Here is a 13,662-nt window from a genome sequence, read left to right as displayed (position 1 = left end):
TAACTATTTTAACAAAATTTCTTAGAACCCATCTAGTCCAAACCTTGGACAACTGGAAGCTGTTGTACTTGGCCCACCCATAATCGAGATGTATTCTAAATCCTTTAACTACAAGGAGACTATCATAGACATTAATGCTCCAAACTGATCCAGTTTCCTGCTAACGTGTCTGGGAAAGCAGCACAGGATGACTCAAATATTGGGGCTCCTGCACCCATGTGAGAGACCTGGAAAGAGCCCCTGGCTCCTGATATCAGTCTGGTTTAGCCACAGTCATAGCAGCCATTTGAGGAGTGAACAAACCAGGAGGAAGATCAACCTCTCCCACTCTCTCTTTCCAGCACTGACTTTCAAATGCATAAATAGATCTTTTAAAAAGTAGATTACATCAATATAGTTGCCATTGCTCAGTCATGATGCCTTTTACTACCTTAAGTTCTTTTTCAAAAAAATTATTTATTTGAAAGGCAGAAAGAGGAGCTGGTGTTGTGGTGTAGTGGACAAAGCTGCTATCTGTTACATTGGCATCCTGTATGTGCACCAGTTCAAGTACCAGCTATTCCATTTCTGATCCAGCTCCCTGCCAATGGACTTAAAAGCAGTGGAAGATGGCCCAAGTGCCTGGGCTACTGTCACACACATCAGAGGAGAAGCTCCTGGTTTCAACCTGGCCACACTCTGGCTATAGAAGTCATCTCAAAAATGAATTAGGTGGTGGAAGATTTCTGTCTCTTCCTTTCTCTGTAATGCTTTCAAATAAATAATTAAATATTTTAATATGATAACAAAAAGGGCAGAGAGACACAGAGACAAAGAAAGAAGGAAAGAGAAGCATAGAGATCTCCCATCTGCTGGTTCACTTTCTACATGGCTACAACTGTGCAAGACCAGGTTCTCAAGTCCCCATTTAGGTTACAGTTCTCCAAATTAGATGACAGGAATCAAAGAATTTGAGCCATCATCCATTGTTTCCCAGGGATATTAACATGAAACTCATTTGGAAGTGGAGTGCCCAACTCAGATTAGCACTGCAATATAGGATGTGGGCATCTGTTGTGATGGCTAACAAATTGGAAAACGTAGAAGAAATCAACAGGTTTCTGGACACACACAGTATACCAAAATTGAGTCATGAAGACACACAGAAAAGCTAAACAGATCAAAAACCAAGACAGAGATTGGATGAGTAATAAAGACCCTCCCAACAAAGTAAAGTCCAGGATCAGACAGCCTCACTATTGAATTCTACTGCACTTTTAAAGAAGAACTACTTCCAATTCTTCTCAAACTATTCAAAAACAATTCAAAGAGAGACAATCCTTTCAAATTCCTTCTATTAAGCCTGCATCATCTTAATTCTTAAACTAGAAAAAGATACAGTGGAGAAAGAGAACTATAGAAAAATATCCCTGATGGGGGCCGGTGCCGAGGCACACTGAGTTGATCCTCCACCTGCAGAGCTGGCAACCCATGTGGTTGCTCCTCTTCCAGTCCAGCTCTCTGCTCTGGCCTGGGAGGGGAGTGGAGGATGGCCCAAGTGCCTGGGCCCTGCACCCGCATGGGAGACCAGAGAGAGTCATCTGGCTCCTGGCTTCAGATCAGCACAGCTCCGGCCATTGTGGCCATTTGGAGAGTGAGCCAGCAAAGGGAGGACCTTTCTCCCTGTCTCTCTCTCTCACTGTCTGTAACTACCTGTCAAATAAAAAAATTAAAAAAAAAAGAAAGAAAAATATCCCTGATGAACATAGATGCAAAAATCCTCATAAAAAACATTGCTAATTGAATCCAAATGACCACAATACCTGGAGCTGGGCTGATCTGAAGCAAGGAGCCAGGAGTTTCTCCAGGGTTTCCCATGTGGGTGCAGAGGCCAAAGTACTTGAAGCATTTTCCACTGACTTCCCAGCCCATTCACAGAGAGCTGGATCATTAGAGGAGCAGCCAGCATACAAACTGATGCCCATGTGATATGCCAGTGTGGGGGGCAGAGGCTCAATCTAGTACACCACAGCACCAGACCCCAAAAGCAATTACAGATTCAATATGATCCCAATCAAAATACCAACAACATCCTTCTGAGATCTAGAAAAAATAATGCCAAAACTGGTATGAAAATGCAAGAGACCCCAAATACCTAGAGGAATCTTAAACAACAAAAACAAAGTTGGAAGCCTCACAATACCAAACTTGAAGACCTATTACAAGACAGTTATAATCAAAACAGCCTGGTACTGGACCAAAAAGTCATGTAGATGAATGAAGCAGAGTAGAATCCCCAGAAATAAATCCATAAATCCATAACCAACTAATCTGTGACAAATGATCTAAAAGAAATCCCTGGACAAAGAACAACCTTCAAAAATGGTGCTGGGAAAATTTGAGCTTCTGATGCAGAAAAATGAAACAAGATCTCTACCTTACAACTTATATAAAATACAGTGTAAATGGATCAATGATCTAAATCTATGATGTGATACCATCAAATTCCTAGAGGGAAACTCTGCAAGATATTGGCATCAGCAAAACCTTCTTGGAAAAAGCTCCCAGAAGCACAGAAGAAAAGTATAAATACTCAAATGGGATTACATCAAGCTAAGAACCTTCTGAACTGCAAAGTAAACATTCAACAAGATGAAGCAACTGACAGAATGGAAGAAAATATTTGCAAACTAGGCAACTGAAAAAAGGAATAATATCTAGAATCTAGAAAGAGCTCAAGACTCAACAACAAACAATCCAGTCAAGAAATAGGCAAAGGATATAAATCGGCATTTTCCCAAGGATGGATTTCAATTAGCAAGCAGACACGTGAAAACATGCTCAGGAACAATAGCCACCAGAGGACTGCAAATAAAAGCCACAATGACCTTTTGCCTCACCCAGTTAGAATGGCTCTCATACAGAAACCAAAAGTCAGGGGAGGGAGGTTTTGTGCAGCAGATTAAGCTGCTGCCTGCAGTACTAGAATCCCACATGAATGCCATTTTGAGTTCTGGCTGCTCCACTTCTGATCCAGCTCCCTGCTAATGTGCTTGGGAAGGCAGCAGAAGATGGCCCAAGTACCTGGGCCCCTGCACCCACTTGGGTGACCAGGGAGATGCTTCTAACTCTGGCTTCAGATTGGACCAGCACCACCTGTTGGGCCATATGGAGAATAAACTAGCAGATAAAATACATATGTATCTCTGCCTCTCCCTCTCTGTAACTCCACCTTTCAAATAAAGAATTCTTTTGAAAAAGTCAAAAACAATAAAGGCTGGTGGAGAGGCAGAGAAAAAGTACCCTAACCCACTGTTGGTGGGAATGAAGCTAGTACAGACATTATGGAAGGCAGTATACAAGACCCTCAGAAATCTGAAAACAGATATACCATAATGATCCTGCCATCCCACTCCTGGGAATTTATCCAAAAGACATAAAATCGAATATGCATGTGTTATCATTACCCTCATGTTTATGACAGCTCAATTCACAATAGCTAACATGGAATCAACCCAGATGTCCATCAGCTGGTGACTGGAAAAAGAATATGAGCTATATATACAGTGTAAAATACTATTCAGCCATAATTGAGAATGAAATCCTATCTTTTGCAACTAAATGGATGCAACTGGAAACAATTATGCTTCGTGAAAGAAGCCAGTCCCCAAAAGACAAATACCATATGTTTTCTCTGATTGGTGGTAATTAATATATAGACAACAAAAAGTAGCATCTGAGTTAAATTGATATTTTGAGATTTGAGTATTGTTCATAGCCCTTTTCTGTACTCTTTGATAGAGTATAGAAAATATACTCATTGATATTTCTGCTACTATGTGCTGAATTTTTTTATTTTGTAGAAGGTTAAAGCTTGTGATTCTAAAATAAACTCAAAGCATGCAGTTGTAAAAATTAAAAGAAAATAAAACAAGAAGGAGGGAGTTGGAAGTATATGAGGCAAAGGAAGATAGAGTAGGATGTATCATTTTGGTCTTAAATCTATATATATAAATTACATGAAATTTGTTCACTTAATATGAATTTTAAAATATAAACTTAACACTAGAAGGAAAAGACCTGATCAGTGTTTTCTGGATCACCACTAATAAAATTTAGTCTTCATTTATGTCTGACCATATTTGATTTTATGTTTATTTATTTTATAAGACAATTAACATCACCATTCCTAATAAGCCATCCTGAATCATCTATATCTATCGGTTCCTACTATGCTAATAATTTCTCATGAACTTACATCCATATCATCTTTTTTTTTTTTTTTTTGACAGGCAGAGTGGACAGTGAGAGAGAGAGACAGAGAAAGGTCTTCCTTTTGCCATTGGTTCACCCTCCAAAAGCTGCCGCGGCCGGCGCATTGCGCTGATCTGAAACCGGGAGCCAGGTGCTTTTCCTGGTCTCCCATGTGGGTGCAGGGCCCAAGGAATTGGGCCATCCTCCACTGCACTCCCAGGCCATAGCAGAGAGCTGGCCTGGAAGAGGGGCAACCGGGACAGAATCCGGCACCCCAACCGGGACTAGAACCTGCTGTGCCAACGCTGCAAGGCAGAGGATTAGCCTATTGAGCCACGGCGCTGGCCCCATCCATATCATCTTAAAAAGATGCAATGTGGGACCGGCACTTTGGCATAACAGGTAAAGCTGCTGCCTGCAGTGCTGGCAACCCATATGGGTGTCAGTTCAAGTCCCAGCTGCTCCACTTCTGATCCAGCTTTCTGCTAGGGCCTGGGAAAGCAATAGAAGGTGGCCCAAGTCCTTGGGTTCCTGAATACATGTGGGAGACCCAGAAGAAGCTCCTGGCTCCTGGCTTCGGCCAACTGGGAGTAAACCAGCAGATGGAAGACCTCTCTATCTATCTCTGTCTCTCTCCCTCTCTCTGCCTCTCCTCTATTAGTGCAACTCTGACTTTCAAATAAATCTTTAAAAAAAAAACCTGATTCATGTTATTATTTATGTGTTGGAGGCTTTTCAGATATTGATTACATGTGCCATTAAAATGCATTAAAATGCAAATCCTATAATAGGCAACTCCATGTTCACTAAACTGGTAAAATCCAGGGCATGTGTTGAAAAGAACACACTAGCAATAAATTTTAAAAAGTATTATAAGTGGCTGTCAAAGAGCTAAAAATCTGACAATGACTCAAGATGTCATTAATTTAGTACATAATGCTGAGAAAATCACAAGTATTTGTTAAAATTTCTGCTACAATGCACTAGATTTATAATTTTTGAATGCATCTTTCCTATGTGTAATGTAGTCCTGAGCTAGTTTAGAGTATCAGAAATTTAAAGTGTTGGGCTAGCGCTGTAGCAGGGCAGGTTAACGCCCTGGCCTGAAGCACCTTCATCCCATATGGGTGCTGGTTCGATACCCAGCTGCTCCACTTCTGATCCTGCCCTCTGCTATGGCCTGGGAAAGCAGCAGAAGATGGCCCAAGTCCTTGGGCCCCTGCATCCATCTGGGAGGCCTGGAAGAAGCTCCTGGCTCCTGGCTTTGGATAGGCACAGCTCCAGCAGTTGCAACCAATTAGGGAGTGAATGTCAGATGGAAGACCAATCTCTCCTCTCTCTGTAACTATGACTTTCAAATACATAAATATTTAAAAAGTAAGAAATTTAAAATGTGAAAGGTTTTTGAAAAATTTATTAATTTATTGTGAGGTAGAGTTACAGATATAGGGAGGAAGAGAAAGAGACGTCTTCTATCCACTGGTTCACCCCTTAAGTGGCCACAATAGCTGGAGCTGGGCCAATCTGAAGCCAGGTGCCAGAAGCCAGGAGTCAGCAGCCTCCTCCAGGTCTCCCATGTGGGTGCAGGGGCCCAAGCATTCAGGCCATATTCCACTGCTTTCCTAGGCCATTCACAAAGAGCTGGATTGGAAGTGCAGAAGCAGGGACTCAAACTGGTGCCCACATGGGATGCTGGTGCTGCAGGTGGAGGTTTAATCTACTGTGCCACAGAGTGGGCCAGTGAAAGATTTTAGGAAGACACCTTTCATGTAGACTAGGCTGCAATATTGTAAGGTAAGGTTTAGCTTTTATTTCCCACACATCAGTATTCTTTTAGCAACTATTAATATTGAATATCATACATATATACATAAATATAGGTACCTGCAGATTTTGTTGTCATACTTTCTAATTCTCTTTTTAATATCTGCTTATAGGCCATCTTATGGATTATTATATCGATGTTACCTTTACACAACCATCAGGCATTTCCACTGTAGAATGCATTTATGTGTACAGGTAGTTTTGTTTGTGTGTGTACATGAATGCACATTTGATGGAGATAGCACTGACAGTAATACTGTAAGAAATCCTAACACTGATTTCAAAATTTCTGTCCTTAGAGTTGGCTGTCATTGAAGTAGACCACAGGGCCCCTTTTGCTGTTATGCACTGAAATGTGACTCCCTAAAACTCAAACACTGATGTGCTAACCACCAACATGACTCTACCTGAAGAAAGTGCTTTTAAGCAGGTCAAATGATATATATTTCTGTCACATCAGGTGAAAGGCTTCTGGAAAAATCAGGGTTATTAAAACCTTGATTTTGTAGTATCTACTAACATAAACAAACATATCCCAGAAGCAACCTACCACCATTCCCCAGGACCCAGAAAAAAACAAGAATGAGTCAAGTTGCAGGGTTGTAGAAAAATATGAATAATGAAAGATCACTGCAGAAATAAATAAGGAAGGGGCTGGTGCTGTGGTGCAATGGGTTAGAGGCTTGACCTGCTGTGAATGCATCCCATATGGTGCTGCTGGGAGACCAGGTGCTCCACTTTCAATCCAGCTCCCTACTAATGCACCTAGGAAATTGGTGGAAGATGGCCCATGTTCTTGGGTGCTGGCACCCACATGAAAGACTTGGAAGAAGCATCTGGCCTTTCAAAATAGAAGCAGTTGTAAAAACAGACACATAGTTCGATGGAAAATAGGTAGCCAAAATAAACCGACGTTTCTACAGGCAACTCACATTTAACAAAGGAAATAAAACAAACAGGAGAAAGGAGAATCCCTTTAGCAAATAGTTTAGAGGAAAGTGATTATCCATATGTAGAAGCCTGAAAATATACCTCAACACCTCATACACTATGTGAAAACAACTCAAGGTGAATTAAAAGTCTAAATATAAAACCAAAAACTAAGTAAACATATGAGAAACTGTAAAGCATTAGCATAGACAACAGTTTTGGGTAAGATTCCAAAAGCACAAGTAACAAAAATAAAAACATACAAATTTGAGTATATCAAATTAAGATACATCTTCACATCAAAGTAATCATCAGAGTGAAGATACAATGAACGGAATGGCAGAAATCATTGAAAACTCTGAATATGACAAAAGATTGATAGGCAGAACTTACATATACAGAACTGTAAAAACCCCAAACAAGAAGCAAAATGTACAGTTAAGAAATGGGCAATGATCAGAATAGATGTTTCTCAGAAGAAATGTGAATGGTCGAGACATATATGAACATGCCCAATGTCGCTAGCCATTAGGGAAATGTAAATCAAAACCAATAGCAAGCCGGCGCCGTGGCTCAATAGGCTAATCCTCCACCTTGCGGTGCCGGCACACCGGGTTCTAGTCCCGGTTGGGGCACCGGATTCTGTCCCAGTTGCCCCTCTTCCAGGCCAGCTCTCTGCTATGGCCAGGGAGTGCAGTGGAGGATGGCCCAGGTGCTTGGGCCCTGCACCCCATGGGAGACCAGGAAAAGCACCTGGATCCTGGCTCCTGCCATCGGATCAGCGCGGTGCGCCGGCTGCAGCGGCGGCCATTGGAGGGTGAACCAACGGCAAAGGAAGACCTTTCTCTCTGTCTCTCTCTCTCACTGTCCACTCTACCTGTCAAAAAAAACAAAAAAACAAAAAAAAACAATGGCAGACTCCATCTGTGGGAGAAGACAATCCTTGGGATTTCATTTGTGCAACAAGTGGGTTTAGAGGACCCTGTTCACCACTAGAGGGCAGAGTCTACATGAAAGTAAGGAAACCTTAATGTTTTCCTAATGGGCTTGTTAAATTCTTGACCAGTGCCTATTACCTTTGCCACAAATTTCCAGTCTCACTACTTTCCTTCTTCTCCCTCTTCTCTGTGGCTTCCAAAAACAGTATACCTTCTATATACTGAGGATACTTTTGTTTTGTTTTATTCCTTCTGTCTCATGGTGTTCCTCTAAAAAATCACAACCCTCAAAATATTCATTCATTTATGAAGTCTGCAGTTTTCATGGGCTACTATATGGCAAAGTACTACATTAAAGGAAAGGTATAGGCCAGGAACTGAGCAAAGTTCACAACAATGAAGCCATTGGGGGAATGAATCCTATGGAAGGCCTCTCTCTCTCTCTGCCTCTCCTTCTCTCTCTGTGTAACTCTGATTTTCATATAAATAAATAAAATCCTTAAAAAATAAATAAATAAAGTAGTAACCTGGTGACAACACCTTTCTATCAGAACAGTTTGTCATGGAAAGTCAGTCATAGTTTTAAAGGGCACACCTTCTACTCCACTATGTGGACATCTCTGTGGGGGGCAAGGGGCACTTATTTCTTCCCCTCTTCTTTCTTACCACTCTCACAGTTATAACTTCTATAGATGCTTCCACAGACCAGTCTCTATGAAAATATAGAACTAATATCCTCCCATGTCAAAAATGTCATGGTTTTAAACACAGAAACCAAAATAAGACAAGTAACTGGCCTTCTTAATTACACAGCGTGGACTATAAGATTCTCAGTGGATCACTGGGGAACTGTAAAGTACTGGGCAGAGGAAAACTGTTACTAATCTGTATTCATGATGCTGTAATTCTCCACTTTATGCAAACTCAGATTAAAAGAGCTCCAGTTAGTGGGCAGCACTGTTGCATAGTGGGTAAAGCTACTGCCTGCAGTGTCAGCATCCCATATGGGTGCAGGTTAGAATCCTGGTTGCTCCATGTCCCATCCAGCTCTCTGCTGTGGCCTGGGAAGATGGCCCAAATCCCTCATCTCCTGCACCCACCTAAAGAACCTGGACAAAGCTCCTGGCTCCTGGTTTTGGATCAGAACAGCTCCAGCCATCTATCTCTGCTTCTGCTATTCTGTAACTCTACCTTTCAAATAAATAATTATTTTAAAAAATAGCTCCAACCCAGAAGAACCTCCTGGCTACTGGTTTCAGATCAGCACAGCACCGGCTGTTACTGCCAATTGGGAAGTGAACCACTGGATGGAAGATGTCTCTCTCTCTCTGTCTCTCCTCTCTCTTTTTAACTCTGGCTTTCAAATGAATAAATAATTCTTTAAAAACATAGCTCCAGTTATTGACAACACGGTAGACTGGTATTAATTTTAGTTCACTTGTCACTTTACAAAGGGATCAGTGGCAGGTAAAAACAGTTGACAGCCTTGCTAACAGGGGAAAGAAGAGCTGAGGACAGAAAATGAAAAGCAGCCAAAGAAATCATCAGCCATGATTCCATGGTCTTGCAGAAGAAATATGGTCATAACCTGCGAAAAGAGAGAGAAGTGGTCCCCATCCAACACAAACCTTGAAAAGTGGATGCTCACAATTAATGAGTGAAACAGTTGCCCACTGAAATCTTGTCTAGGGAGGGAAGATGTCCTAAGTTCTGCTTCTGTAAACTCCAGTCATAAATCTGTCCTCATAAATCTGTCCCTGGCATCTCTTTTACAAACATACTGGACCCACCGACCTTTGGAAATGTGGTCCTAAGTCACGTAGGCTGCATTTAAACCCACCAGTACTGTAACAGCTGAGGTATGATGCTGATGATCCTACAAATATTCTAAGAAACTTGAATTTATGCTCAATTCTCAGGAAATCATTGCAGCTGAGCCCAGGGCCATCAATATAAACCCCTTGGGTCCTCCACTCTCTTTGTGCCTGTTTGAAAGGAGGGAGTTTTCCCACCCCAGGTTTCTGTAACAGCCTCAAATTCCAGATTGGAAAATCTGATAATTAAATACAGAAATGGGATCAATCCCCAAAGCTACTGCACACGCTTCACACTGCTCCCTCTGGGAAAAAGCTGAACACTCAGGGTCACTTCTATCAGGTGTGTCCGTGGGGACCCCACCAGGAAGATGAGGTGCAGGATGAGAGCAGTGGGGCAGATCCTAGTCAGATCCTCCTTCCCACCCACCCGCTGCCCCAGGCTCTTGGCTGAAGGCCATGCAGCCCCACCCCGCAGGAACCAGCCCAGGAAACAGCAGGAGGCCCGGCTCAGACTGCATTCTGAGACCATGCACAGTGCAAACCGGGCTTATTTAACTGGAGAGCGGGAGCCTCCCCGCCTTCCTTCCCTGCGTGTGCAGGTTCCCAGAACGCTGCCCTCTCTCTCCTGTAACCACTAAATAAAGCACATTAGCGACTGTTTGGGTGAGGTTCTGCAGGGACAGGCCAGGCACTGGGAGTCTGGGAAGCGGAGGTGGGAGACAGAACAGCCCTGGTGGGCACTAGCGCGCCCACGCCCACAGGCATTCAGAATGCAGATTACACCAGAGCTCCTGGGGACTCTGGGAAATGGAGTCCAGGCCGCAGCATCCCTAGAGCATTCCAGTCCTGACCTCAGGGGAAGCTGCCATGATCACTGAGAAGTGAGCCTCACTGGGGGCTGCCAGCCGCCCTAGCACCCATCCACCCACACACGTGTCCCCGCCCCTTCCTGTACCCCAAACCTGCTGCAGAAAGTCCCGGGAGCAGGTACCCTTTCTTCTGCACACACGGGGAGTGAAACGGTGAGTGTGGGGCAGAAAGAGCCCCTGGCACGTGGTACCCACAAGCGGACGATGAAGAGGGAAGCAGCAGCAGGAGGCAGGCTCGGGGTGAGTGCTCGGAAACTGCCTGGGACTGCATGTGCAGAGCAGGAGATGCAGTAAATGCCCGAGAAGGAGCAGCACAGCCCTCAGGGCTGACCCTGATTTGGGAATGAACTCCCTCTGGTCCAACTCAGAGCCCCACAGGCGGGCACTAGAACACGCATGCGCACAGGCATTTGGAACGCAGATTACGTCGGAGCTCCTGGGGACTCTGGGAAATGGAGTCCAGGCCACAGCATCCCAGAGACACCAGCTGGCCCTCCCCAAGGGCGTTTGCTTTTGTTAAGTCCCTCCTTCCTGTCCTTCCCACCCCAAAATCTCAAGGATCAGTTGCTGTTCTTCCTTTCCTGAATTAGAATTTACAGAGTGACACCCACTGCTGCTACTGACCCCAAATACTGGCTCCCTCATAACCTCTGTCTCTCCCAGAAAAATCTTATTTACAGCCTTGTACCTGGAAACTTCTCCCAAATCATGGATGACTATGAATACAATGTAACTTTTAACAGAGGTGTAGAAGGCATGGTTTAACATCCAGTTTTGAGAATTCCTTTTTTATTTGTGTCTTATTGATGTTTACAGTTCTTTTGTTTAATATTTATTTATTTATTTATTTGGACATCAGAGTTACACAGAGAAGGAGAGGTAGAGAGTGAGGTCATCCACCTGCTGGTTCACTCCCCAATTGGCAGCAGTGCCACAGTGCTGACCCCTTTGAGTTCTTTTCAAATCACTTAACACAGTCTTTTAATTCACCAAGTACAGAGACAAAAAAGGAATGGGACACAGAGCTAACAGAGCTGAGTATTCAGGGAGGCAGGTTAAGGGGCTAAATGCCTTACATCATATCATTTATACCTTATTTAATTCTGGGAATAGTATTACATGGAGTTTACAAAGCAAAAACTGGTGCAAAGTGTTTAGAAAAATTTCCCATAGCAATATCATTAAAAAGTCTAAGCTAAAAACCAATCAAGGGGCCAGTGCTGTGGCATAATAGGTAAAGCCACCGCCTGCAGTGCCAGCACTCCATATTGGGTGCCAATTTGAATCCTGGGTGCTCTACTTCTGATCCAGCTCTCTGCTATGGCCTGGGAAAGTGGTGGAAGATGTCCAAGTCCTTGGACCCTTGCACTTGCGTGGGAGACCTGGAAGAAGCTCCTGGCTCCTGGCTTCAGATGGGTACAGCTCCAGCCCTTCCAGCCAATTTGGGAGTGAACCAAAAGATGGAAGATCTCTCTCTCTCTCTCTCTCTCTCTCTCTCTCTGTATTTCTCTTTCTCTCTGCCTCTCCTACTCTGTGCAACTCTGACTTTCATATAAGTAAATAAATCTTTTATAAAAAGCAAATCAAAATATAATACTGGTTTAAGAAATTGTTCTTTTGTCTTATGACTCAGTTTCTAAAATCTCAGATTTCTCATACAGAAAAATATGTGAGAGTGATAGTACCCACAACAATAATTTACACTATAGAGACACGTAGGATTACAACTTGTCTAGAAAAGAATGGGGATTCAAAGTTGCTATTATTTCATGGTTATTTTTTCTTATTTTTAATATCCAAGATATAGCATATAAATATTATGCAGTCCTAGGTATTTGTGTGTTGTTTGCCTCTTTTTCTCTGTGTAAATCTGATTTTAAATAAATAAAGTAAATCTTTTAAAAAAGAGAGAGAAATGAAAGACACTCAAATAATAACTTGTAAGAAAAACAGTGTGTATATATCTTTAATAATGGCATACTATTTTGCAATAAAATTAAGAAATGAAAGGCCATAAAATAATGAAATTCAAAATAAATTTTTAAAAAAGAGAGGCTAATCCTCCACCTAGCGGCGCAGGCACACCGGGTTCTAGTCCCAGTCGGGGCACCGGATTCTGTCCCAGTTGCCCCTCTTCCAGGCCAGCTCTCTGCTGTTGCCCAGGAGTGCAGTGGAGGATGGCCCAAGTCCTTGGGCCCTGCACCCCATGGGAGACCAGGAGAAGCAACTGGCTCCGGCCATCGGATCAGCGCAGTGCGCCGGCTGCGGTGCACTGGCGGCACCTTTCTCTCTGTCTCTCTCACTGTCCACTCTGCCTGTCCAAAAAAAAAAAAAAATCAAACTGGCAAATGACAACGCATCCCTACTAATGGATATATAACCAAAGGAACTAAAGTCACTATCTCAAAGATGCACCTGTTCATGTGAGCATTATGCTCAAGAACAAGACATGGAAATAGCCGCATTGTCTGTCAACAGATGAATAGAGGAAAAGTGATACACACACACAATGGAATCACATTCAATACTAAAAAAAAAAAAAAATCTGCCATTTTCTCACAACATGGATCCAAAGGTATGAATGTGGACATTAGGATGCTTGAGATAAGACACAGAAAGATAAACACCACACGATCTCACATACGTGAGGAATCTAAGAAAACCAAACTGAAGCACAGAACAGAATAGTGGTTGCCAGGCTCTGAGAATGAAGGAAATGAGAAGATGGTAATTGAATGACACATGTTTGCACTTAGGAGATAAAATAACTCCTTGAGACCTAATATACAGCACAGTACATTGAATATGTCTGCAGTATTAGATACTCACAATTTGTTAAGATCATAAATTTTTTTACAAACTATTAAAGGTGGTGATTTTGTTAGTCTGATTGTCCTATCATTAAATAATATATATGCACAAGGGAACACAAAAGTTCATGAAAAATAGCTTTAAAAGATAATTTGAATTTTTGTAAACTTTTAAAAGTCCTCTCAGATATCAAAACATCAGCTTGCAGACCTTGAATACATACAAATTTTGTCAATTTTT

At 42.5% G+C, this 13,662-nt stretch overlaps 1 protein-coding gene across 1 annotated transcript in view; it reads right to left on the bottom strand.

The window, feature by feature from the left end:
- The window catches only part of LOC103346468 (uncharacterized), a 54,523-nt gene extending 43,461 nt beyond the window's left edge, over positions 1–11,062 (bottom strand). The window contains exon 1 of the mRNA XM_070067812.2: positions 10,698–11,062. The gene's annotated coding sequence lies outside the window, so the exon portion shown is untranslated. The remainder of the gene's footprint in view (positions 1–10,697) is intronic.
- Between the last annotated feature and the right edge of the window lie 2,600 nt (positions 11,063–13,662).

The sequence above is a fragment of the Oryctolagus cuniculus genome, chromosome 17 (genome assembly GCF_051225735.1).
Source record: "Oryctolagus cuniculus isolate XC-2025 breed Fujian yellow rabbit chromosome 17, ASM5122573v1, whole genome shotgun sequence".
Classification (NCBI taxonomy): Eukaryota; Metazoa; Chordata; class Mammalia; order Lagomorpha; family Leporidae; genus Oryctolagus; species Oryctolagus cuniculus.
Note: the sequence above shows the minus strand (reverse complement) of the source record. Positions and strands in the feature narration are given on the sequence as shown.